The following is a 25,127-nucleotide window of genomic DNA, read 5'->3' on the forward strand; positions in this document are numbered from 1 at the left end:
TTTAGATTTCATTACAATTATATAATTTAGTTGCCTTTAGTTATAAGCTTGTCCCTGAGGCTGTAGCTATGAGGAGAAGCCAGCGGACCTCAATCCAGAAAGACTGAGCTCCTAAGACTGTTGTCTCTCGCTTGCCCTAAGAGTGGTGGCTGTTTGCGAATAATTTCTCCTATGGTTACAGTCCAGTGGGACCCATGAGTGGATGCCCTGCTGGCCACCAGAGCCGGGGAATGTAGATCTATTCCCTGACAGCAGCCGCAGAAGCCATGGCACCAAAGATATAAACTCCTTTCTAGAAGATACGGGCGGTAGTGGGTCCCCTGGAGGGCACAAAGTCTGCATCCACTGGCCTGTGTCACCCGAGAGCTCCTCTGTAACTGTGCCAAACCTGCCTCTCAGGCCAAAGCTCCTGGACAAACTAAACAGGCATCTTCCTCAGAAAGAGTGGGGTGGGTGCCAGTCGTTTGACTGGGCAGTGCCCTGGGAGACGTAGTCGTCCCTGAACTGCCTCTGTGATTGTGACATTCCCGTGGGACCCAATAACGCGAGCCCTCCTGGCCTCCAGAGCTGGATAATCAAGGGGCATCCCTAAGGTCGTGGCCCCCAAAACCGAGGTATCAGACCTAAAAACCAGAGCACTAAAGGTGTGTAAAGCCCCTCCGTGGGAGACGCTGGTGGCTGGGCACAGCGTGGGGGAAGTGCTAAGATTGTACCTACAGAACAAAAGGATAAAAGAAAACAATGGAACAGAAAAACAAAGAAAAAGACAGAGAGATGGATGGTCCCCACCAGCTTTTGCAGGACAGAGGGAAAGCCAAAGGATGGCACCCGCCAGCCTATGTCCCTGGAGAGCATCCCAGCAGGTTTCTGCCCATCAGACAATGCTTGAAACTCAGGAAATGAGTCTCTGTCACATAAAGTCTGGGCACTTCTCGAAAGGCTATTTCTGTGCTGGGCCTTGGGGCATGAGAGGCTGCATCTGAGGCCTTCAGGAGATGTGCCTCCAGTGACCCTGGAATCCTGTGAGTAGGAGACCCGTGGGTGGTGTGGGTTGAGCTGTCTTCCCCCAAAAAAAGATATGTTGAAATCCCCAACTTCAGTGCATCACAGGATATAGGGTCCTTGCAGATGTCATTAGTCAAGATGAGGTCGTGCTGGAGTAAGGTGGGCCCTAATCCAATACGACTGGTGTCCTTATAAAAAGACAGCCGTGTGAAGACAAAGACACACGGGATGGGGGGGAGGCCATGTGATGACAAGGCAGAGATTGGAGTGTGCAGCTACAGGCCAGAGGATGAGAGGTTGGCCAGCGGCCCAGAGAAATGGGGAGGCAGGAAGGATTACCCTACAGGCTTCAGAGGGACCCTGGCCCTGCTGACACCTTGGTTCCAGAAATTTAAGCCGCCCCATTTTTGCTCCTTTAAGACAGCCCTAGGAAATGAAGACTATAGCTACGCCGTCTGTGTGACATTGCACCGCATTCCGGGGGTGAGGTTTCAGATGTCTTACTATTTACGATGCTGCGTTTGATAAATTGGTTAGGGTTGCGTTGCTCCTTTGTAGGGACTTTTTTTTTTTTCTTTTTTCTTTTTTGGTTTTTGCTTCGCCATTAACCAGTGATTACAGGGACTCACCTTTCGCACTTTGGAAATACCCTTCCAGTCTTCAGTGTATGACTTTAGCACCCATTAATGATGGATGATCCTTGACTGAATCCATTATTTTCATTGGGGTTGAAACAAGGTGTTTTCTAATCCCTTCCACATTTGTTGAATTGTTATTTCTGAAACGATAAACTGTTCTTTGTGAAGGGAGAACGAGCGACTGTGGTTCTGCAAAAAAAAAAGCAGGAAGAACATTGAGGTGTCACCAGGAACGATGCCACATGGCGTGATCTCAGACCCCTCCCACTCTCATGCCTCCCAGTCACGTGGACCGTTGACCCAGCGGGGTGCAGTAGAGAATGCGAGTGTCCCCTTTTGATGCGGCAATTGTCCTGGATTTGCCCAAGAGGAGCCACTTCGACCCAACCTCTCTGTCTTGCACACGCATCCTGCTTGGTCTAGCGGACATGCTCGTTTTCTGGCAAAAGTAATTTCGGGTGACTCTGTCCTTCCCTGTCCTAACATTTCTCCAAGTGTTTCTTGGTTCCCTGGAAACACTGATTTTGATCCCTCTGGTTCCCACAGCCTCTAAGGATCTTTTCTTTTAGGGACTTTTGGTAGACAGAGCGAGCAAAGTTTCTTTTCACAAAAGATCCTGAGCTAATAGTGATATTTCCTATTCCTGGATAAGAGTTCAGGGTATTTTCTGTCCTTCTTTGATGTTATCTCTGCGTATGTTTTCCCGACACTGGACATCTCAGCTTCTCAGAACGTGAGTACAGATTCCAGTATGTTCTATGATGTAAGCTCCCATTTGTTCTAGCTTTTTTGTGTGTGACTTCTTCAGACACATTTTAATGTTTCCATGGCAACACTTGTGAATATTTAAGTTTCTTCTTATTTTTTAAAGTTTATTTATTTATTTGGAGAGAGGGAGAGAGAGAGCAGGGGAGGGGCAGAGAGAGACAGGGAGAGAGAGAAAATCCTAGTCAACCTCTGCACTGTTAACATGCAGTCTGAGGCAGGGCTCGATCTCATGATCCTGGGATCATGACCTGAGCCAAAATCAAGAGTCAGATGCTTAACCGACTGAGCCACCCGGGTGCCCCAGTTCATTCTTATTTTTTAATCTTGTTCTATCGCTGTTATAAATGACCACTGTATTTTCTAGCATGTATTTTCTTTTGTATTTTCTTCCATGGGCCAAGAAGATATAATTTAAGAGTGCCTACCAGCTTATAATTATTGTATCTTCCAGTTTTATTGAAACATTTATCTTTAGGAAGCATTCCTGCTTATCTGCATTCAGTTTTTCTGTGGCAACCTCCAAAGTCCTTGTTGTTAAAGAGCTATTTCATGGATTCAGGACCTCACAGGTCCTTAGTCTATTTTGAGTTTGTTTATGTGTATGATGTAAGACAGTGGGTGGGAATGCAAACTGGTGCAGCCACTGTGGAAGACAGTTTGGACGTTCTTCAAAAAATAAAAAAATCAAGGGGCGCCTGGGTGGCTCAGTTGGTTAAGCGTCCAACTTCAGCTCAGGTCATGATCTCAGGGTCCTTGAGTTCGAGCTCCACATCGGGTTCTGTGCTGACTGCTGGGAGCCTGGAGCCTGCTTCAGATTCTGTGACTCCCTCTCTCCCTGCTCCTCCCCTGCTCATACTCTGTCTCTCTTAATCTCAAAAATAAATAAATGTTAAAATTTTTTTTTTAGATAATCCTGTTTCACTTGTCAAAATCTAAATGAAATCAGTGTTTTAGTATTTTATTAGAAAATAGAAGGACCTTTTAATTATTGAATTCTTCAAAAATTGCTATTAAAAACTTTAACTTTATGACATGAACACTTCAAAATTCACACTAATGCCCTTCCAATTGATTTAATGTTTCCTGGTCATAAATACAAATAAACTAGCACGTAGATCCTTTAATTTTCAAAACTAAGGATTTCAAAACACACCTATTTTGCAATCAGTAGTTCAGATCTTTGGGACATGTGTGAAAATGTCCCCATTGTAACAGAAAGTTTATGTCCGAAAGACCACAATTTTACAGCTCTGTGTGTTGTAAATTTTGGAGTCTTCTGACCCTGACCTCGATTATTGGTTGGAGCATAAAAACTGAATTTGAGCTTGTGATGAAGCTGGATAAAGCTGGAATCTTAGCCTTTTAAACTGGGGATAGGTTTAAGACTCCAGCACCATTTAAGACTCTCACAGGCCGTGGGTTCAAGCTCTCTGCTAAACATCGGGCTCTTCGCTATTGGCATGGAGCCCACTTCAGATCCTCTGTCTCCTTCTCTCTGTTTCTCCCTTGCTCACGCGAACTCTTTTTTTCTCTCAAAAAATAAATAAAAATTTTAAAAAATTAAAAAGACCCTAGCGTTGGAGAAGGAATTATCTTCATGGCTCATCAGTCATGAACATTTGCCGATGCCCACCATGTTTAAGTTTCCTCTTTGGTGGTAAAGTAGTGGGAGTAAATAATCATCGTAACGTGCTGCTCCGAGGCAAATGAAGACCCCCCCAGGAAGAAATGGGCAGGGATGACCAGTGACCATGAGTGGCACCACAGTGACCCCCTTCCACAGGATGCTTGTGGACCAAATGAACAACTGACCGTGCACTAGACCTAAACCACTTCTCAGGCCCTTCAGCAAAACATTCTGATGATTTGCACACACGCGATTTTCTTTGATCTGTAATCCAAACGATCTTTACTCCAATATCCAGAAGTGAAGACAATTGGTTTCTGCTGAAAGAAAACATTGTTTTTTCTGCCTTATCCGTGAGGGGAGAGATGATATTTAAAAGTAATAAACTGTGTGTGCAGAGAAAATGACTTAGCTCCCTGTGGTGTATTCAGTGAATTATACAGTAAACTTTCATCTGCAGGAAACATATTATCTTTTACACCAAGCGTTGGAATCTCAAGCGGTGGTTATAAGACATTATTTTATACGCGTTTCACTATGTCGTCTCTTGGTTTCAGCTTAGAGGATTGGTTTATCAGTGACACATCACAGCAAATTAATAGGTACAGATAAAACTTTCCATAAATATTCATTACACCTCATTACTGCAAATTAATGAGATATTTTTAAATTAAGCCTCGTCGCGTTTGGTGCTGAGGATCTTGTTTTAATATACGATGCTCAGAGATAAATGACGGTCGTAAAACTGATGAAGCTCATTATGGAAACTTTTAGCCAAGCTTCTTTAGTAGCAATTTGGATACGGCGTTGACTACTGTTAATACCTGATTTTAGAAGTCATGAGACTTTTTTCTGTCTGAATGAAGACTTCATGTGTGTGTGTGTTTGTTTGTTTCACTTGCAGTAGGGACCTGAGCAAATATTTCAGGATTCCTCAAGAAAATCAGTGCAAACAGTTGAGGGTAAATTCTAGAAAGCAGCCAGAACGGGATTCACCCTCACTGTGAGGCATGTCGTTATCTAAATGGCCACTAAGTTGGAGCTTCGCGTCTCTGTGAGTTCACACCGTGAAGGCATCACTGTCCGCTTAGAATCTGAGAAGAGCTTGCAGATTCCATTTGAACTAGATCATTTTTCAGTAGCTTGCTTCTCACACCCTCTCTAGAGACTGGTTTTATTGAAAATCCTCACTTTTGCTGTCTTTTAATTGTTCTTCTAGCATTCTCGTTGTTTTGAAGTTGCTGTTCCAGCATGATGCGAGCTCCTCCTCACGAACACGTCAGTAATATTCTCTCAGAAGAGAACCGAACGGACACCATAGCCTCACGCCAGAATAGTGTAACCCCTCCAAATCCATCAATAATTAAAGCCATCTTCTGTCACGTCTGTGAAAGATTCAGTCATTTGACTGAATTGATTCTTTTGTTCATCCACACCAAGAAATAGATTTAGCCCAAATAGCAACATGTCCAGGGTCAAATACTCTAAAACTTAGAGCCAAATCTTCTGACCTCTTTGTGCCTTTCTTAGTTTCCTCATCAGGAAACGGAAGCTATTTTATTAGATAATACGGAAGTTAATCGCTAGCTATAAAATTCTACGATTCTAACTACATTTCACATTCATATTTTCTAGGAAATATAGCTTTCACACTATGTACGTTTACTAACCTCATATCTTCTGTAACGAAATGATCTGCATTGTTTAGAGACTAAATATCTCTATCCCTTCCTTAATTAAAATTTCGTAGCGAGCACCCCTCGAATATAAGCCTTGTATGTTTATGAACTTTGTGTCCAAGGGACTCAGAACAAGACCAGGAATGCGACTCAGTGGGCATCGGAATCAAGAATGAGCAGGGGCAAGGAATCCATATGAAATGCAGTGGTAATTAACAAATCGCAAAGCTTTTATGATTAAGTGGGAATGGTAGAAAACAAAAGCAGTTGCTGTACAAGATATTGTGAAGGTCATTGGGGTTACAGAAAAAGTGCAATCAACTGATTCTGCAAGCTTCCCCTTCCCCCGAGGAAAATGCCCTCCAGGACAAGGGGTGGTGGGTTTAGAAGTAAACACTTCAAATCCAGACTAGGGAGTTGGAAATCCAGAGTAAGAAGTGTCTTGCTTATTCTTTATCTCTGTTGCTTTGTTGTAGAATCATGTTACCTGACACCATGAGAAAAAAAACAAAAAACAAATCAGAGTATTTGTGGAATGCTTTTTGAGTGCATGGATCAATTTGGGGAAAACCAGCATTCGTATCATGTTGTCTCCTGCATGGACATGTTTTATCTTTTAATTTGTCCAAGGTTTCCTTAATGTTTTTGTTTTTGTTTTTTTTTAAATATAAACTTTCATGCTTTTCCATAGTAGACATACACATGTATTTTTAAAATATATTGTTTGTCACAAATACATTATTCTATAGTAAATATAAAACTTTCAATCCATTTGCTACTCAGATATAAAAACCCAATTACCTTTAAATCATAGCCTTATACTGTGCAACCTAGCACAATCCCCATATTCATTTTGGAGATTTGTATACAGAATTTTGGGGGATTCCTAAAAGGACAATCATCATCTATAAACGATAGCAATTTTGTTTTGTTTTTTTTCTCTCTCAGCCCACACACATTCCATATATTTTCCTTTACTTTTTGCTTACTAGAAGACCCATATCCATTTAACAATAAATGGGGAGTGGGAACATTTATACTGTTTCTGACTATATTAAACATTTTATTTTCTGTTATATCATATTATATATTTCCTATCATTCCTTATCAGGTTATGCAGGTAATTTTCTACTCCTAGTTTGCCACGAGATTTTATTATGTGTTGACTTCCATTACTTGAGTTTGGAAATTCATGCTTTTCAAGGAAATGGTCCACATTTTGCCCAGGTATTAAAATGCACTGGCATACGTCCTTCATAATATTTTCTTATTTTTTCAGTCTTTATTACATGTGGGAATAATTCTCGTTGGTCATATTGGTTATCTGCGCATTTTCTCTGTATTTTTTTCCTTGGCCACCATCGCCACAGGTTTGACAATTTCATTGCACTTTCGAAACAACAAATCTGGCATTGTGAATCCTCTGAATGGCATCTTTGTTTTCTATTCGATGAATATCTGCTTTTGTAGTTCTTACTTCCTTTTTTCCTACATCTTTGAGTTTCCTTACTGTTGCTATTTTCCTTACTTCCTGTACTGAGTACTTGACCCATTCATTCCCAGCCTGTCTTATTTCCCAGCATAAGTATGTGTGCTTTAAACAGCCTCTTAAGACCCTCTTCAGTTTGACTTCCCCTCTGCCCTGCTGTTTTTGGTATGTAGCACTTCTATTTTTATTTATTAAAAGTATCTTATAATTTCAATTATGATTTCACATATGATCTGTGTTATTTAGAAGTGTGCTGTTAAGTTTCTAGATGCATATTTTAGAGCCGTGATTCTCAAAATATGCTTCCTTGACCAACAACACAAGCGTCACCAGGGAACTTGCTAGAAATGCAAGCCCTGGGCCTCACTCACTCGACTGAATCAGAAACCAGGGCAGAGCTTCCCAGAAAGGTGGATTTTGAAAAGCCTTCCTTTTGCTTTGGATTCTGTGTCTCTTTCTCTCTCTCTGCCCCTCCCCCACTCATGCTCTGTCTCTCTGTCTCTCATAAATAATAAATAAACATTAAAAAAATTTTAATACAAAAAGCCCTCCTTGGGAGTCTGATGCTTACTACACAATCATATTATTTATAGTAAAAGTAGTTGTTTAATGGCAGAAAACGCACTGTGGATGATAGTGACCTTCTAATGTTGCTTTCTGCGTAATTGGCATATGGCTTTAGTCCATTTTCATAAAATTTCCTCCCGTGCTTCTGAAGGATGTGCGCTCCACGATCACTGGGTGTGTTAATGACACATTTATGACCCCAGAATGGTGATTTGTGTTGTTTCACATCTTCTGGTTCTTAATGTTCTCCACGATTGATTCTATCAAGTATGTAGAGAATGGATAAAAATCCCCAGCAGGATGGGTTTTCTGATTTCTGTCCTTTCTGGCTTCCTAATTTTGAAGGTGTGTTTTGACATGCTTTTCCATTTACTTTTTAAAGGCAATTTTCCAAAGGTATAATTTAGATGCCATAAAATTCACCCATTTAAAGTTTGCAATTCAGTGGGTTTTGGTATATTTATGAAGTTAATTTCTATCAAGTATATTTTACAAACTTTTTACACTTTAGTACATTTTGTAAAATATACCTATGAACTTAAATCTAATCATGATACTTTTTTTTTTTTAGGTGTTTATTTATTTATTTTTGAGATGGAGACAGCACAAGTGGGGGAGGGGCAGAGAGAGAGGGAAACCAAGAATCTCATACAGGCTCCACACTGTCAGCACAGAGCCCTACGCAGGGCGTGATCTCACGACCCTGGGATCATGACATGAGCTGAAATCAAGACTTGGACTCTCAATCAACTGAACCCCCCACCCCTCCAGGCACCCCACGAACTTAGATTATGTGATGTGTCACCTCATGGTGGCCTTGATTTGCATGGTTCTAAAGGCTAGCAATATTGGGCTACATTGAATACCCTGTCATGTGCTTATTAGCCACTCCTATATCTTTGGAGAAACACTTATTAAAATCTTTTGCCGTTTTATTTTTTGTTTTATTTTTTTTTTTTAATTTTTTTTTAACGTTTATTTATTTTTGAGACAGAGAGAGACAGAGCATGAACAGGGGAGGGTCAGAGAGAGGGAGACACAGAATCTGAAACAGGCCCCAGGCTCTGAGCTGTCAGCACAGAGCCCGACGTGGGGCTCGAACTCACGGACTGCGAGATGGTGACCTGAGCCGAAGTCATACGCTTAACCGACCGAGCCACCCAGGCGCCCCTCCTTTGCCGTTTTAAAATTAGGTTCTCTTTATCATTGAGTGCATGCTTTATATCTTTTATAAGTTCTAGGTGCAATTCCCTTATCAGATATACAATTTTAAAATATTTTCTCCTATTCTGTGGAGTGTTTTCACTAGATTGATAGTGTCCTTTGAGAACAAAAACCTTAAATTTTTATGAAGCCCAATTCATCTATTTTTGTTTTTGTTGCTCATACTTTTGGTGTTAAATCTAAGACTCAATTGCCAAATCCAAGGCCATGAAGATTGACCTTTTTGAGTTCTTCTAATAGTCTTATAGTTTAATGATTATTAAATAATAATAATAAATTACTAATAATGCTGCTGTGTGCAGTGTCTTCTACGTGTAAAGTGGACCAAATCTATGAATCATATTATTTAAATTTTTCACATCCTTACTGATTATTTTTAACACTTATTCAATCAGCTCTTGAGAGAGCATGGTATGATCTCTCCTTAACACTTGTGAATTTGTCTGTATCAATTTCAGTTGATTAAATTCTTGTTTGTATATTTTGAAGCTATTAATTAGTCACCTAAAAATTTGCATATACTATAAATGTACATTTAATACATATATGTGTGTCTGTTATCACTGTGAGGTGTTTCTTGCTTGAATTCAAATCTGTGACTTTACCTATATTAGTTTTCTTTTGATGAATGTTTGTGTGATATACACTTTCTATCTTCTTGTCTTCAATCTTCATATATCTTTATGCTTCATCTGTTTCTGCACAAACCAAGATAGACAATAAACACTAATTATTGGTCACTAGATTGGTGTCATAACCAAGTAAACCCTGATCAAGCCCAACATCTTCCTACCGAGAGCATTCTCAATTCAAGTGTAGGTCCAGTAATTTATCAAAAATATTTGTTGAGTGTCTACTCTAAACACGTAGTTAGTGAACACAACAGATGCTGTCACTTCTTACATAGAACTTGAAACGCATCAGTGTGATGTATCCCTTTGTAAATTGTTAATCACCTCCAGTTACAAACTTTGTTATTATGGTTGGATAGTAATTGCTATGCTTTCCCATCAACTTTTTTTTTTTTACTTCAAGCTTTTATTTAAATTCCAGTTAGTTAAAATACAGTGTAATCTTGGTTTCAGGAGTGAATTTAGTGACTCCTCACTTACATATAACACCCAGTGCCCATCACAACAAGTGCCTTCCTTAATGCCCATCACCCATGTACCCCATTCTCCACCCACCTCCCCTCCAACAACCCTGTTTGTTTTCTATCGTGTCTGTTTTATGATTTGCCTCCCTCTTTTCCCCCCATGTTCATTTTTTTTGTTTCTTCAACTCTACATATGAGAGAAATCTGATGGTATTTATCTTTCTCTCACTGACTTGTTTTGCTTAGCATTATACTCTCTAGCTCCATCCACATTATTATAAGATTTCATTCTTTTTTATGATTGAATAATATCCCATTGCATATATGTATATGCATGTATATATATATATATATATATGCAGTAGAATATTGCCTGGAATATTGTGTGTGTGTACACACACACAGACACACACACACACATACGCACGCACAATGGACACTTGGGTTGCTTCCATAATGGCTATTGTTGAAAATGCTGCTGTAAACATCAGGGATACGTTACCTATATGCCTTTGAATCATTATTTTTATATCTTTTGGGTAAACACCTAATAGTACAATTGTTGGGTCATAGGTTAGTTCCATTTATGACTTTTTGAGGAAACTCCAAACTGTTTTCCAGAGTAAACTGCACCAGTTGGCGTTCCCACCAACAGTGCACAAAGGTTCCCCTTTCTCCACATCCTCACCAACACCTGTGGTTTCTTGTGTCATTGATTTTAGCTATTCTGACAGGTGTGAGGTGGCATCTCATTGTAGTTTTCGTTTGTATTTCCCTGATGATGAGTGACGTTGAGCATCTTCTCATGTGTCTGTTAAGTCATTTGTATGTCTCCTTTGGAAAATGTCTGTTCTTGTCTTCTGCCCATTTTTTTTAAGTGTGTTTATTTTGAGAGAGAGAGAGAGTGCACGACCAGGGGAGAGGCAGAGAAGAGAGAGAGAGAGAGAGAGAGAGAGAGAGAGAGAGACAAATTGAGAATCCCAAACAGGTTCTGTGCTATTAGCACAGAGCTTGGGGCGGAGCTCTATATCAAATACCAGAGATTATGACCTGAGCCAAAATCAAGAGTCAGAGGCTTAACTGACTGAGCCACTGGAGTGTCCCTTGGATACTAATTCTTTTTTTTTTTTAATTTTTTAAATGTTTGTTTATTTTTGACAGACAGAGAGAGAGAGAGAGAGAGACAGAGCATGAGCAGGGGAGGAGCAGAGAGAGATGGAAACACAGAATCCAAAGCAGGCTCCAGGCTCTGAGCTGTCAGTACAGAGCCCGACACGGGGCTCGAACTCACAGACTGTAAGATCATGACCTGAGCTGAAGTCGGACGCTCAACTGGCTGAGCTACCCAGGCACCCATGGATACGAATTCTTAATAAGATATGTCATTTGTAAATATCTTCTCCCACACTGAAGGTTGTCTTTTAGTTTTTTTGACTGTTTCCCTTGTTGTGCAGAAGTTTTTTTTGTTTGTTTGTTTGTTTTATCTTGATGAAATCCCAATAGTTCATGCCTGCTTTTGTTTCCCTTGCCCCAGGAGATGTATCTAATAAGAAGTTGCTGTGGCCAATATGGAAGAACTCACTGCCTGTGTTCTTCCCTAGGATTTTGATGGTTCCCTGTCTCACATTTAAGTCTTTCATCCATTCTGAGTTTATTTTTGTGTATGATGTAAGAAAATGGTCCAATTTCATTCTTTCGCATGTGGCTGTCCAGTTTTCCAAAACCATTTGTTGAAGAGACTGTCTTTTCCATTGGATATTCTTTCTAGCTTTGCTGAAGATTAGTTGACTATACACAGCTAAACCTTGCGTTGCGAGTAACTTGTTCTGTGCGTGTTCTGCAAGAGGAGCAAACGTTTCTAATAAATTTGAACATGATAAACGAGTAGTGTCTTGCAATACAAGTAGTACATGATGCCAGATATCACATGATCACAACCGAGCCAATGGTTCTTGGAATTCACTTTGGAATAGGAGTGCTTTGGATTCCAACCATGTTTCTGGAACGAATTACACTCCCAAACCACGGTTTCACTGTCACGCTGGGTCCATTTATGGATTTTCTATTCTGTTCCATTGATCTATGTGTCTGTTTTTGTGCCAGTACTATACCGACTTGATGGCAACAGTTTTGTAATATAGCTTGAAGTCCAGAATCGTGATGCCTCCAGTTTGCTTTTCTTTTTCAAGATTGTTTTGGCTACCTAGGGTCTTTTGTGGTTCCATATAAATTTTAGGATTGTTTGTTCTTGCTCTGTGAAAAATGCTAGTGGTATTTTGATAGGGATTACATTAAATGTAAAGATTTCTTTGGGAAGTATAGTCATTTTAACAATGTTTGGTCTTCCAACCCATGAGCATGGAATGTTTTTCTATTTCATTGTGTCATCTTCAATTTCCTTCTTGAGTGTTTTATTGTTTTCAAAGTACAGATCTTTTACCTCTTTGGCTAGGTTTATTCCTAGGTATCTTATGATTTTTAGTGCATTTGTAAACGGGATTGAATCCTTGATTTCTCTTTCTGCCGCTTCATTATTGGTGTATAGAAATGCAACAGGTTTCTGTATGTTGATTTTGTATCCTATAACTTTACTGAATTTGTCTATCATTTCTAACAATTTTTTGTGGAGTCTTTCAGGTTTTCTACATAGAGTATTATGGCATTTGCAAGTAGTGAAAGTTTGAATTCTTCCTTGCTCATTTGGATGCCTTTTAAATCTTTTTGTTGTCTTATTGTGGAGGCTATGACTATCAGTACTATGTTAAATAATAGTGGTGACAGTGAACATCTCTGTCTTGTTCCAAACCATAGAAGAAAAGCTCTCAGGTTTTCCCCATTGAGGATGTTTTTAGTGGTGAATTTTTCATAAATGGCCTTTATGATATTGAGGTATGTTCCTTCTATCACTGCTTTGTTGAGGGTTTTATCAAGAATGCACTTTGTTAAGAATTGTCAAATGGTTTTTTCTGTATTTACTGAAAGAATTTTTTTTATTAATGTGGTGTATCAACGTATATCTCGTTGACTGATTTGTGAATATTGAACCACACACACTTGCAACTCAAGAATAAATCCCACTTGATTGTGGCGAATGATTCTTTTAGTGTACTGTTGGATTTGATTTGCTAGTATTTTCTTGAAGATTTTTGCATTCGTGTCCATCAGGGATACAGGCCTGTAGTTGTCTTTTTTAGTGGCCTCTTTGTCTGATTTTCAAATCAGGGTAATGCTGGCCTCATAAAATGAGTTTGAAAGTTTTCATTCCATTTCTATTTTTTTGGGGGGGGGAATAGTTTGAGAAAAATAGTATTAACTCTTCTTTAAATGTTTGGTAGAATTCCCTTGGGAAGGCTTTTGGCCCTGGACTTTCAATCATTGGGATATTTTTGATTAATGATTCAATTTCTTTGCAGCTTATTTGTCTGTTCAAGTTTTCTATTTATTCCTGCTTCAGTTTTGGTAGTTTACATATTTCTAGGTATTTATCCATTTCTTACACATTGCCCAATTGGTTGGCCTATATTTTTTTCAGAATATCCTCTTATAATTGTATTACTGTGTTGTTGGTAGTGAGTTATTCTCTCTCATTTGTCAGTTTATTAATTTGGGTCTTTTCTCTTTTTGATAAATCTGGCTAGTGGTTTATCATTTTTATTAATTTTCTTCAAAGAACCGTCTCCTGGTTTTGTTTACCTATTCTACTAACTTTTTTGTTTCTATATCAATTATTTCTGCTTTAATCTTTATTATTTCCCTCTGCAGGCTTTAAGCTTCATTTGTTGTTCTTTTTCTAGCTCCTTTAGGTGTGACGTTAGGTTTTGTAGTTGAGACTTTTCTTGCTTCTTGAGGTAAGCCTGTATTGCCATATACCTCCCTCTTATGACTGCTTTTGCTGCATCCCAAAGGTTTTGGACTGTTGTGTTTTCATTTTCATTTGTTTCCATGTATTTTTTTTTAATTTCTTCTGTAATTTTCTGATTAACCTACTTATTCTTTAGTGGGATGTTCTTTAATCTCCATGTTTTTGTGGTATTTACACATTTTTTCCTTGTAGATGACTTCAAGTTTCCCAGCATTGTGGTTGGAAAATATACATGGTTATGATCTCAGTCTTTGTATACTTATTGAGGCTTCATCTGTGACTTAATGTGTGATCTATTGTGGAGAATATTCCATGTGCACTGGAATAGAATGTGTATTCTGATTTTTTAGGGTGAAATGCTCTGAAAATACCTGTAAAGTCCATCTTGTCCAATGTGTCATTAAAAGCCATTGGTTCCTTGTTGATTTTCTGTTTAGATGATTTGCAGATGAAGTGGGGTGTTAAAGTCCTCTACTATTATTGTATTACTATTAATGAGTTCCTTTATGTGTGTTAATTGTTTGATATATTTGGGTTCTCTCAAGGGGGGGGCATAAATATTTACAATTGTCAGCTCTTTTTGTTGGATAGTCCCCTTTATTATGCTATAGTGCTCTCCTTCATCTCTTGTTACAGTCTTTGTTTTAAAACATAGTTTGCCTGATGTAAGTATGGCTACTTCAGCTTTCTTTTGACATCCATTAACATGATAAATGGTTCTCCAACCCCTCACTTTCAATCTGGAGGTGTCTTCAGGTCCAAACTGAATCTGTTGTAGGCAGCATATGGATGGGTCTTGTTTTTTGTTGTTTTTTTGTAATCCATGTTGACACCCTATGTCTTTTGATTGGAGGACTGAGTCCATTTACATTCAGGATAATTATTGATAGATATGTATTTAGGGCCATTTTATTGTTTGTGGTTTTTTTTTTTTGTCATTTCCAGAGATTTTCTCTGTATCATTTTAGTCTTTTTCCCATTCAAAGAGTCCCCTTTAATATTTCTTGCAGGACTGGTTTAGTAGACATGAACTCCTTTAGTGTTTGTTTGTCTGGGAAACTCTTTATCTCTCCTTCTATTTTGAAGGATAGCCTTTCTGGATAGAGTATTCTTGCTGCAGATTTTTCCCATTCAGCACATTGAAAATATCATGCCACTCCCTTCTGACTTGCCAAATTTCTTTGGAGAGATCTGCTGCTACCCTAATTTGTCTTCCCTTGTAAGGTAGGGACTTCTTTTGTCTTGCTGCTTTTAGGATTTTTTTTCTTTTTCTCAATATTTTGCAAATTTAACTACAATACATCTTGGTATTGGCCTGTTATTGTTGATTTTGATTGGAGTTCTCTGTGTTTCCTAGATTTGGAAGTCTGCTTCCTTCCCCAGATTTGGGAATTTTTCAGCTATAATTTTGTCAAATAAAACTTGTACCCCTTTTCTCTCTCTTTCTTCTAGGACTTCTATGATACAAACATATCTCAATGGAATCATTGAGATTTGCTTTCATGATTTGCTGATTACTGAACTTAGTTTATGCTGAGTGGCAGGGGAGAGAAATGGAGCACCTCAGCTCCTTTGTCCCCAGAAAGGCAATGCCACCTTTCACAGACGCACTCCAAACAGGGACAGTCATCTCTCCAAGTGCATCTCTGGTGATCCACAGATCATGCCCTCTGCACCCAGGTTACCTCCTTGCCTTCTGTGCAGGAGTAGGGCAGCAGCCTCAGAGCTGTACACAAGCCTCACCATAAGCTCCAGTCTCCAGTGGAGACCCACTGATTGCAAATATGCACAAAAATTAACCCCTCTCATTTTCCCAGTCAATAACTTCAGGGAAGTGTTTTCCTTGTGTGATCCCCTGTGTATTCCTCTGTCTTCACTTCTCTACATGACCAGGGATCCCTCCCTTCTGCAACACTCCATTTCTCCCCCAAACTATTCTTCTCCCCCAAACTATTCTACCTTTCACGATGGGGCCTCTTCTCTCTCTCTAGTTTCACAGTTTGTTCAGTCAGTCCACAGATCGATTTCTTGAGTATTCAGAGTGATTTGATATTTATCTAGTTGTGTTTGAGGAACAAGGCAAGCATAGGGTCCTTCTACTTCTCTGCCATCTTAGTGACCCCTACCTTTCCCGTCGGCTTCTGATGAGGAGAGACTATGGTCCCTGAGATTGATTTGGTTGAAGATCATAGGCATACTACATCACTCAGTCTTTCCTTTATCCAGTTTTCCAACCAGATTTTTAGGACAAAATACATTTTATGGTAACAGTATTATTATTTTTTTTTAAATTTTTTTTCAACGTTTATTTATTTTTGGGACAGAGAGAGACAGAGCATGAATGGGCGAGGGGCAGAGAGAGAGGGAGACACAGAATCGGAAACAGGCTCCAGGCTCTGAGCCATCAGCCCAGAGCCCGACGCAGGGCTCGAACTCACGGACCGCGAGATCGTGACCTGGCTGAAGTCGGACGCTCAACCGACTGCGCCACCCAGGCGCCCCAGTAACAGTATTATTATTATCTGGATCTTATATGTAGATCATTTCTGTTAAATCCTCTCTAGGATCCTCATTTGGCAGATGGCGAAACTGCTGTTTAGAGAAACCAAATCATGACTTTTCTTTTTCTATGTGGTAAGTGGCAGATATGAGACTCAAACCCAGTCTGATCCAGAGCCTATGATCCTAATCAAGGATATTATTTACAAATAGCAGTTTACAAACACCCTGTTGTTTATAAACAAATGGTCTGAAATATTGTGGATGAATTGAATTGTAAATGGAAATCAATGGTTGTATTCTCGATATTCCAGAAGTCATCTAAATATCCTCGATATCCTTTTTTTTCATGTGTTGTGCTTATGTTTTATTTTGGTAATGATTCTATACATTTGTAAGTACAAAGTAAATAAAATATAATTATAAAGTAAAATAGATTATAAAATATATGTGGTGTTTGCTTTGTTTTGCTTGTTTTGGTGGGGAACTGAAAGTTTTCTGGAGCCTTAGTGTATCTTCCCTTCTCTCTCCGTAACGTATCAAATCTGTCAAAGACAATTCTTCTACGTTCAAGATTCTAAATGTAGTCTTTTTGCGATTAAATATAGAACACATAGTATTATATATGAAATACTGTAGGAGAAATAACGTAGTGATATCCAGTCATATAGAAAAAGTCATAGCACTTAATGGGGCACCTGGGTGGCTCAGTCGGTTAAGCCATCAACTTCGGCTCAGGTCATGATCTTACAGTTCATGAGTTCTAGCCCCTAATCGGGCTCTGCGCTGACAGTGTGGAGTCTACTTGAGATTTTCTCTCTCCCTCTCTCTCTGCCCCTCTCCAACTTACGCTCTCTCTCTCTCAAAATAAACAAATAAACTTAAAAATTTTTTTTTAAAAAGAAAATAAACTGTCATAGCACTTAAAGAAAGCAATGCCAATAGACAAAACACCACTTTCCTAATTCAGTGCCATCGGTTTAGGCGATCCAGATGATGTGCATGAAAAATTTACATTTCTGGTGACATAGGAGCTCACCTAGAAAATATTATTTAAACGATTCTTTTTGAAATAAGCTTTTTGTCCCCGCAAAGCCCTTCACCTGCTACTTAACTCCACAAAATATCCCAACAGAGTCTAGGAAACTGTCCTTTAGTATTAGCTACTGGCTTATTCTCCTTCAAGCTGGTGCTATTTTTCAACATCGAGGTGTCCCTAATCATGGGTTGGAATGAAGGAGCAGACGATACACTGTCTTTGAATTAAGAAAAGGTGGGTTCTGACAAAACCTTACTAACATTTAACCATGTTATATTTGGCCCGAATGGGTCACGGATGCCAGTTTTCGAGGGCCCAGGACCACGGTCCCGGTGCACCTCCCTCATTCCAGGTGCGGTATCTTACGTGATCTCACCTAACATGGTCTCAGACTCATCCTATCCGCTCTTCCTCCCCTTGCCTAAACATATCTGTCAGACTTCATCCTTTGCCTTTAGGTCTCCAGGGTCTGCACGATCCTCTTTGCATTTATTTTTCTTCACTCTGACTTAGAATAGTAAGGTTTGGATTGTAGAATAGATTCTGTAATGTATGCATTTAGTTTAATTTCATTACAATTAAATCACAGATGTTGGAGTCAGGATCAGGATGAGAATGCACTCATGTGTTTGCTACGGGCTGGGCCCCCAGGGGGGGTTAGGATGGCCTGAGCTCCAGCAAGAAACATCTTCTCTGCTCACCGGGCTGGAAGGGCTCTTTTGGGATTTAGGGACCGCCCCTTGGACTTCTACCTGAGACGGAATATTTTCTGTTCATCCCAGGAAATAATGCTGAAAAATGGTGTTCAAGTTTTAAGCAATGGATGCCTGGCTGGGGACAAGACTTGAGAGAATCTGTGTGAAAGCTTCCCTGTTTGGTATAATAAGAATATTTCATCACACTCGTGGTGAAGATTGTGCATGGGGGTCGGGGTGGAAATGAGCACCTCGTGCTACTTAAGCAAATTCAGAGCAGCTTTTCAAATGACTCCCAGTCGCAACCATGGCTAAAATTAAAGATTGTGACTAGTATAGACAGCTTTCTGCTAATGTAAACTTCTAAATAGTAGAAACTATGTGGGATTAAAATATTTTCCATTTTTCTAACGTTATTATGCTATATATCTTGCCTTCTCTTGGTGTTTATAAATCTATCAAGCTTTAAAGCAGAGTCTGCCTAGCTTATAACTGATTCGTATTCTCCAGGGTTGGCATATGTGCTAAAATTCATAGTATTGCTTCTTTTCCTTTCAGGCAGTAAACGATGCTTAAAGATAAAAAAAGAAGAAAAAAAGATTTATAAGAAATAAATAGTTCAACAGATCAAGTAGCCCCAAGAAAATGCTATTTAATGTTGTAAATGTATATCAATCAGAAACATTAAATTTTCCTTAAAATACAGATATATATTTTTTAATTAAGGAAGCAGAGGTTTTGCAAAATGCTCGAAGGGTTTTGCCAAACCAAAAGATATCTGAAAGCTATTTTCAGTGCTCGCTCAACAGTCGCTTTTCTCAGATTCGGTGGTAATACACTACCAGGGTTTTGACATCTCTCATTTGCGGGGAGCAGGCGATTGGAAAGCAAAAGAAAAGGCAACCCAGGCCGGCCAAGAGTGGAGAGCAGGAGATTCAGATCGCACAGAGTGTTAGGTCCTCCTGGGTGAACTGGGAGCCAGAGTTCACTTCTCTAATACCGGATGGCAAAGCCCCACGAGGCCAGTGCGTGAAAGAGCCACGATGAATGTGGCCATTTTCTCTGTGACGACTCCCTCATTGTGTCACTTTCGTCCCCAAACTTACTGCCATGTCCTGGTGTCATATAGTCTAACAACTGGTAGAGAGCAGCCCCGTCCTGACATCCGACCAGCGTTTTCTGAAAGGACAATCTACTAACAGACCGAGGTTGCAGAGCCTGGAGAGATAAAAGGAAAAAAGAAAAGAAAAAAGTGTGGCTATTTGATTTCTCTGGGTGAACAGGTTTGGTGGGGAAAACATCAGGAAATATAAACAGAAAGGAGACATAATGAAGGAAGGAAAAATAATGAGTCCTTTGGAAGGCACAGATGAGTTTGGAGAAACAGCTCATTTTATTAACCTATTTTATTTATGCATAATTTCATTAATATATGTGTTTCAGAGCAATTTCACTTCACTGTTTCTTTGTTGCCCTAGGCCGCGCAGTGCCTCAGAGCACGGGGCTGTTTTCTAGACGTTATCATGCGTGTTTCTCCTTGCTTTGGATTCGAAGCCCTGTAAGCCATGGGAGAGAGATCTTCGGCCACCTTGTAGAATGTGTATATATGATGGACGCAGAGCCTGGCTGGATCTTTAAGAAACGTGTGTGCGTGCATTGCTTACGGAGCAATAGTATTTCATCCACCTTTTGTGTTTCCAATAGCTTAAGTTTGCAGACATATTTCAGGCTCATATGGAATCGCTCTTATAACGTTCAGCACATGAGCCTCAAAGTCAGAGGTATGTGTGGTTACAGCCTTCCTCAACTATACTGTGTGGCAAATTCCTGATCCCTGTTTAGTGACACGTACTCGTTTATACGGTAGTGTTTGTTTTGCACAGTCCTTACTAGGCATCAGTAAAATTTGCTAATTTAGTTCAATAGTCATCATCAGAGGGGCGCGTGGGTGGCTCCGTCAGTTAAACGTCTGACTTCAGCTCAGAGCCTGGAGCCTGCTGTGGAGTTTGTGTCTCCCTCTCTCTCTGCCCCTTCCCTGCTCATACTCTCTCTCTCTCTCTCTCTCTCTCTCTCTCTCTTTCTCTCTCTCAAAAATAAATAAAGCATCAAAAACATTTTAAAGTAGTTATCATTAGAATTAATTGAGGTTACATTTAGGAAAGCATACATACTTAACACGGGTACATTCACATAGTGTATTTTCTACTTTTTATATAAACACAGGTGATACCGCTACTCTACTTTTTGTTATTGGGTAGCGAGCATCCCTCTCTTCCTGCTTCTAATACGTTCCTTTCACTTTCTTTTAAACCATCACCAACAGCGTCGCTGAGGGATGCCAACTTTCCCCGATGGTCTCTGCAGGACACTTCTGACTTCTGACTGCCATTCAGTCCTGAAGAAATAACCACATGTCCACATTTGTATGATGGCAGAACTCCATATCTGCTATTACAATCTGTTCTGGTTGTCTACTGCTGCAACGCTCAGGACCCAAGGCAACAAATATTGTTTAGTATTGTTAAAAATTCCTGTGAGTCGTGAATTCAGGGGTGACATCTCATGGTGCTGCAGTCCGAAGGAAGCTAGGGTAGAGATCATCTCAAAAACTTTGCCATGTACATATCTGGTGACTTGGCCAGACTCACACTGGAACAGGTGGAGCTCCTTGGCATCTCTTTCCGTCTCCACGTGGTACCACTCTTCACGTGATCTTTCCGGAATCGAGGCCCTGTAGAATAAGCTTTCTAAACTTTGGCTGAGGACCGTTATAGTACAAGACCCAGGAGAGAAGGGGACAGGCAGAATCCGGGTCATTTTTTATAGCTTTGTCTTGGGACTCACATAGCATCACTTCTGCCATATTCCATTGGTCCAAGTAGTAACAAATGTCTACCAAGATTCAAAAGTAAGAAATATAAACCCTACTTCTTAATGGAAAAGTATCAAGAGGCCCAATGTAAGAAAAGCTTGTGTCATGGACAATGGATTTGGTTGGTCACCTTTGGAAAATATAATTTGCCACAGATGTGTGTGTGTGTGCATGCATGTGTCTGTATCATATACAAGTAGGTTATAAAATGATATACAAGTGATGTTATTAGTATAGATGGATAGATAGATAGAAAGATAGTTGTTTACTTATAAATATCAAACTATCTACCTGGAAGGCTATACTTCGAGTTATATTCCCAAAACCATTTCAGCAAATTGAAAAGCAAATCATTTTAACAACCATCCGTTAACTTTACAAGTACAGGCATTTCTCCAAACACACACAAATGCCCATAGGCATATGAAAAGATCTTCAACATCATTAACCGTTTAGGGAGATGCAAGTCAAAACCACAACGAGATATCATGTCACACATATTAGCATAGTTATAATTAGAAAAAAAAAAACAGTATTGGCGAAGATGTGGAGAAATTTCTATACTTGCATCCTGCCGATGAGAACGTAAAGTGGGTACAGCTTCTGTGGAAAATAGTGTGGAGGTTCCCCCCGAAATTAAAAAATAGAGTTGCTCTATGACCCAGAGTTCCACTTCTGTGTCTGTGGAGAGATTGAATGCGGGTTTTGAAGAGTTATTTGTGTACCTTTGTTCAGAGCAGCTCAAGTCACAACAGCCAAGATACGGAAGCAACCCAACTGCGTGGCGATGAATGAATGGATGTACAAGATGTGAAGTACACATATAACGGAATATTATTCAGCCTCGGAGACAGATTCTGACACACTCTACCGTGTGAACGAGTCTTGAAGACATTACACTAGGTGAGATAAGCTGGTCACGAAAAGACCAAGACTGTATGATTCCACTCAACGAAAGTCGTCAGAATCACAGAGGCATGCGAATAGGGGGTGCCAGGTGCCAGGGGAAGGAGGATTGGGGAGTTGTAGTTTAAGGGGGTTTCCATTGGCAAGATGAAAAGACATGTGGAGACTGGCCACACCATAGCGTGGACGAACTAAATGCTAGCGAACGGGACACAAAAATGTTTAAGATGGTAAATTGTAGATTTTTACCACAATTTGTTCTAATTTTAAAAGCACATTAGAAATTACTTCAGGTAAAGTTGTTAGAACATGCATTCTGAAGTTAAAACATCTGAAACTCGACTTTTTCCCTGACTTCTCACTGTGAATTTGGGCGATTTCTCTGCCATATCTGATGCATGTCTCCTCCTCTGTAAATTGGAGGTAACGACAGCACACTCAGAGTGAGAGTTTGTATGAGAGGACACATTATGAAACGCTCAAGATAGTGAGTCACACATATTAAGGGTTCAGTACATTAAAAAAAATGTTTTTAACATTTATTTATTTTTTAGAGACGGAGAGAGACAGAGCGTGAGCGGACTAGAGGCGGAGAGAGAGGGAGACACAGAATCCGAAGCGGCTCCAGGCTCTGAGCTGTCAGCACAGAGCCCGACGTGGGGGTTCGAACCCATGAACTGTGAGATCATGATCTGAGCCGAAGTCAGATACTGAAACGATTGAGCTACCCGGGCACCCCCAGTATATTTTTATTTAAAAGATAACAGCAATAGTTATAGGCATTATAGACCCTATGTGTCACGTTTTGTTTAAGAGTAAATTACGTGACTCAGAAAAGTCTGTGATGCTAGTATTTGTTTGTTAAGAATAAGGGGGCTTTTTGAGTTCATGTTGTATGTGTATATTTCAAGTGTGCATTTTTTTTAATACCGTGAACTGGTGGTTCGCTTCTTAGCTCTTCGATTTTACAGAGTCAGTACAAACAAATGTCTCAGGTGCAGCAGCTATATCATAAAATCTCCATGGAAGGAACCGGGCACACACTTTAGGGACATTGTTTTGCATTTTATTAGTGCTTCCTGGTCTATGTTTTGCAATCTGTCTGGTTTTGCTTTATACATAAGATAGCCCCGCCCCCTCATTAATCTCATACATCTTCCTGAAGTTGATCTGACTACGATTTACTATTAGACCTTCTAATCTCTAGCTTTCCTTATGATTGTGTTACAAACACTTACTATATTCACCTGAAATTTACTGATAATTGTTCAGGGTGATAGTTATGGCATATTATATATTTTTGGTATTTCTGTTGTCAGGCGAACATAGACAAGACTGCTTCCCAGCAAAAGAAACGTAGTCTTGCTGTAGCAAACGCTAACACCTTTTCAAGCACCATAATATCCCTCTTGATTTTCTTTCATACTTTTGTTTTTACCACAAAAGAGCAAAATACAACTGTTGAATACTTCATGTATATCATCATATCAGTAAACATTATTGGATATAAATACCTCTTTAAGAAAAATTAAAATGTCACTTTTAACATAGTGAGGAATGAAGTTACCAAATCAAATGACCTTCATGGAATAGAATAAAATATTAGTTTGTTAATCACGTACGAACATACTAGGAGATGATGGTGACCTTTCAAAAAAATAGGCCTCTAATCTATTCCAAACCAGAGTATTTTGATTACATAAAGTCCTCAGATTTAAATTGCAATGGGACGAGTAGCTAAATATATCCTTTAAGTTCTGAAAATATCTCTTGAAGTGATCTGGGTTTCACAGATTAATTACTTTCGACCTGCATAGCATGTGGACTCTTCGTTCAGATTTGTTTATTCCCTGTCTTTGGACATCTTGTGTATACCACCTAAACAGTATTCCTTGATTTCTCCGCAATCAGACCATGTGAAGATTCTTTATAAATCCAGTTCGAGTTTGTCTTCAGGTCTTAAACCTGGGACTCATTATTTATTATGAGCCAGCATATAGGAGGAATAATTCCTGTGACATGAATCACGCGTCTCTTACCGGTGTGGAGGGAGTGCGAGGTAGGTACAAGAGACAGAAGGAGACTTCAGTTTTAAATATTATGCAAAGAGGTAAAATCACATTTCCCGATAGTTTAAAGCCAACTTCATCAAAGCTTTATAAGCGTATTAAGACAATTCATATTTCAACAAAAGGCACACACTTATATGGAAATTCCTTAACAAATAGTGGAAAATATATGTCTTTAATATGGATTTTGACATAAAGGAACCTGCATTAATATAAATTAAAGTCATCCGGCGATATTAATGTGATTTCTTACTTTCCCTTCTCTGAGCCCTCCTGATATCTATGACCCAATGAAGGCTGGATCAGCGGTACTTGGTGATTTGCATGTACCGTGACACTTTGATGTTTTACGCATCTGCCCGAAACTGAATTCTTCTTCCTGAAGTTCCTCTGCTGCCCTGAATGTTTTCATGAATTCTGAGATACCCTTCAGCAGGCCTTTAAACGAGGGAGTCCACAAACTGAAAATAATTGGGGAAAAAGCAGATTACATATACTCCTTGTACGAAGTGTTCACGTAAGTGGTAAATAGTTACTGTTAAGTGGGTGAATGAAATAGTCTCACCTAAGCGAAGAACACCGAGAAGTAGATTTTGTTTAACTCTCATAGGATTTCCCGGTTTTAAGCTTTATTTTTAGCGCCTATCGTGGAGTGATCAGACATTCCATAAATGTGGTGAATAAGTCAACTGGTGCGCAGGCTGGTTTCACAATCGCATCGCGCCATGTCTCTACAACTTAGGACGCCGAGTGAAAACAAGTGGCAGGTGGAAAATTTGAGTAGACCCAGTTCAATTGATTTGGATGAGTCTGAGTATTCGTAACACCCGATTTCACCGGTTACCCCTTGTTGGCAGAAACTGGGCTCCTCCTCTGTCTGTTGAGGCCTTTCTGATATCGCCCTGAGACTGTGGGGGAACCCTGTCTGTGGTCGTTATCACGAAAGCTGTGCCAGTTCTGCTTTTGCAAAAATACCGTTTTCCTCTCTTCTGTCTCCAGACTTACAAATGCAGTGAGATTTCAGCATGACTCCAGGGCGAACAACCAGCTTCTGACCCAGTCAGAGGGAAGAAGGAAGCAGATATCAAGGCA

The sequence above is a fragment of the Prionailurus bengalensis genome, chromosome A3 (assembly GCF_016509475.1).
Source record: "Prionailurus bengalensis isolate Pbe53 chromosome A3, Fcat_Pben_1.1_paternal_pri, whole genome shotgun sequence".
In the NCBI taxonomy this organism is placed as follows: Eukaryota; Metazoa; Chordata; class Mammalia; order Carnivora; family Felidae; genus Prionailurus; species Prionailurus bengalensis.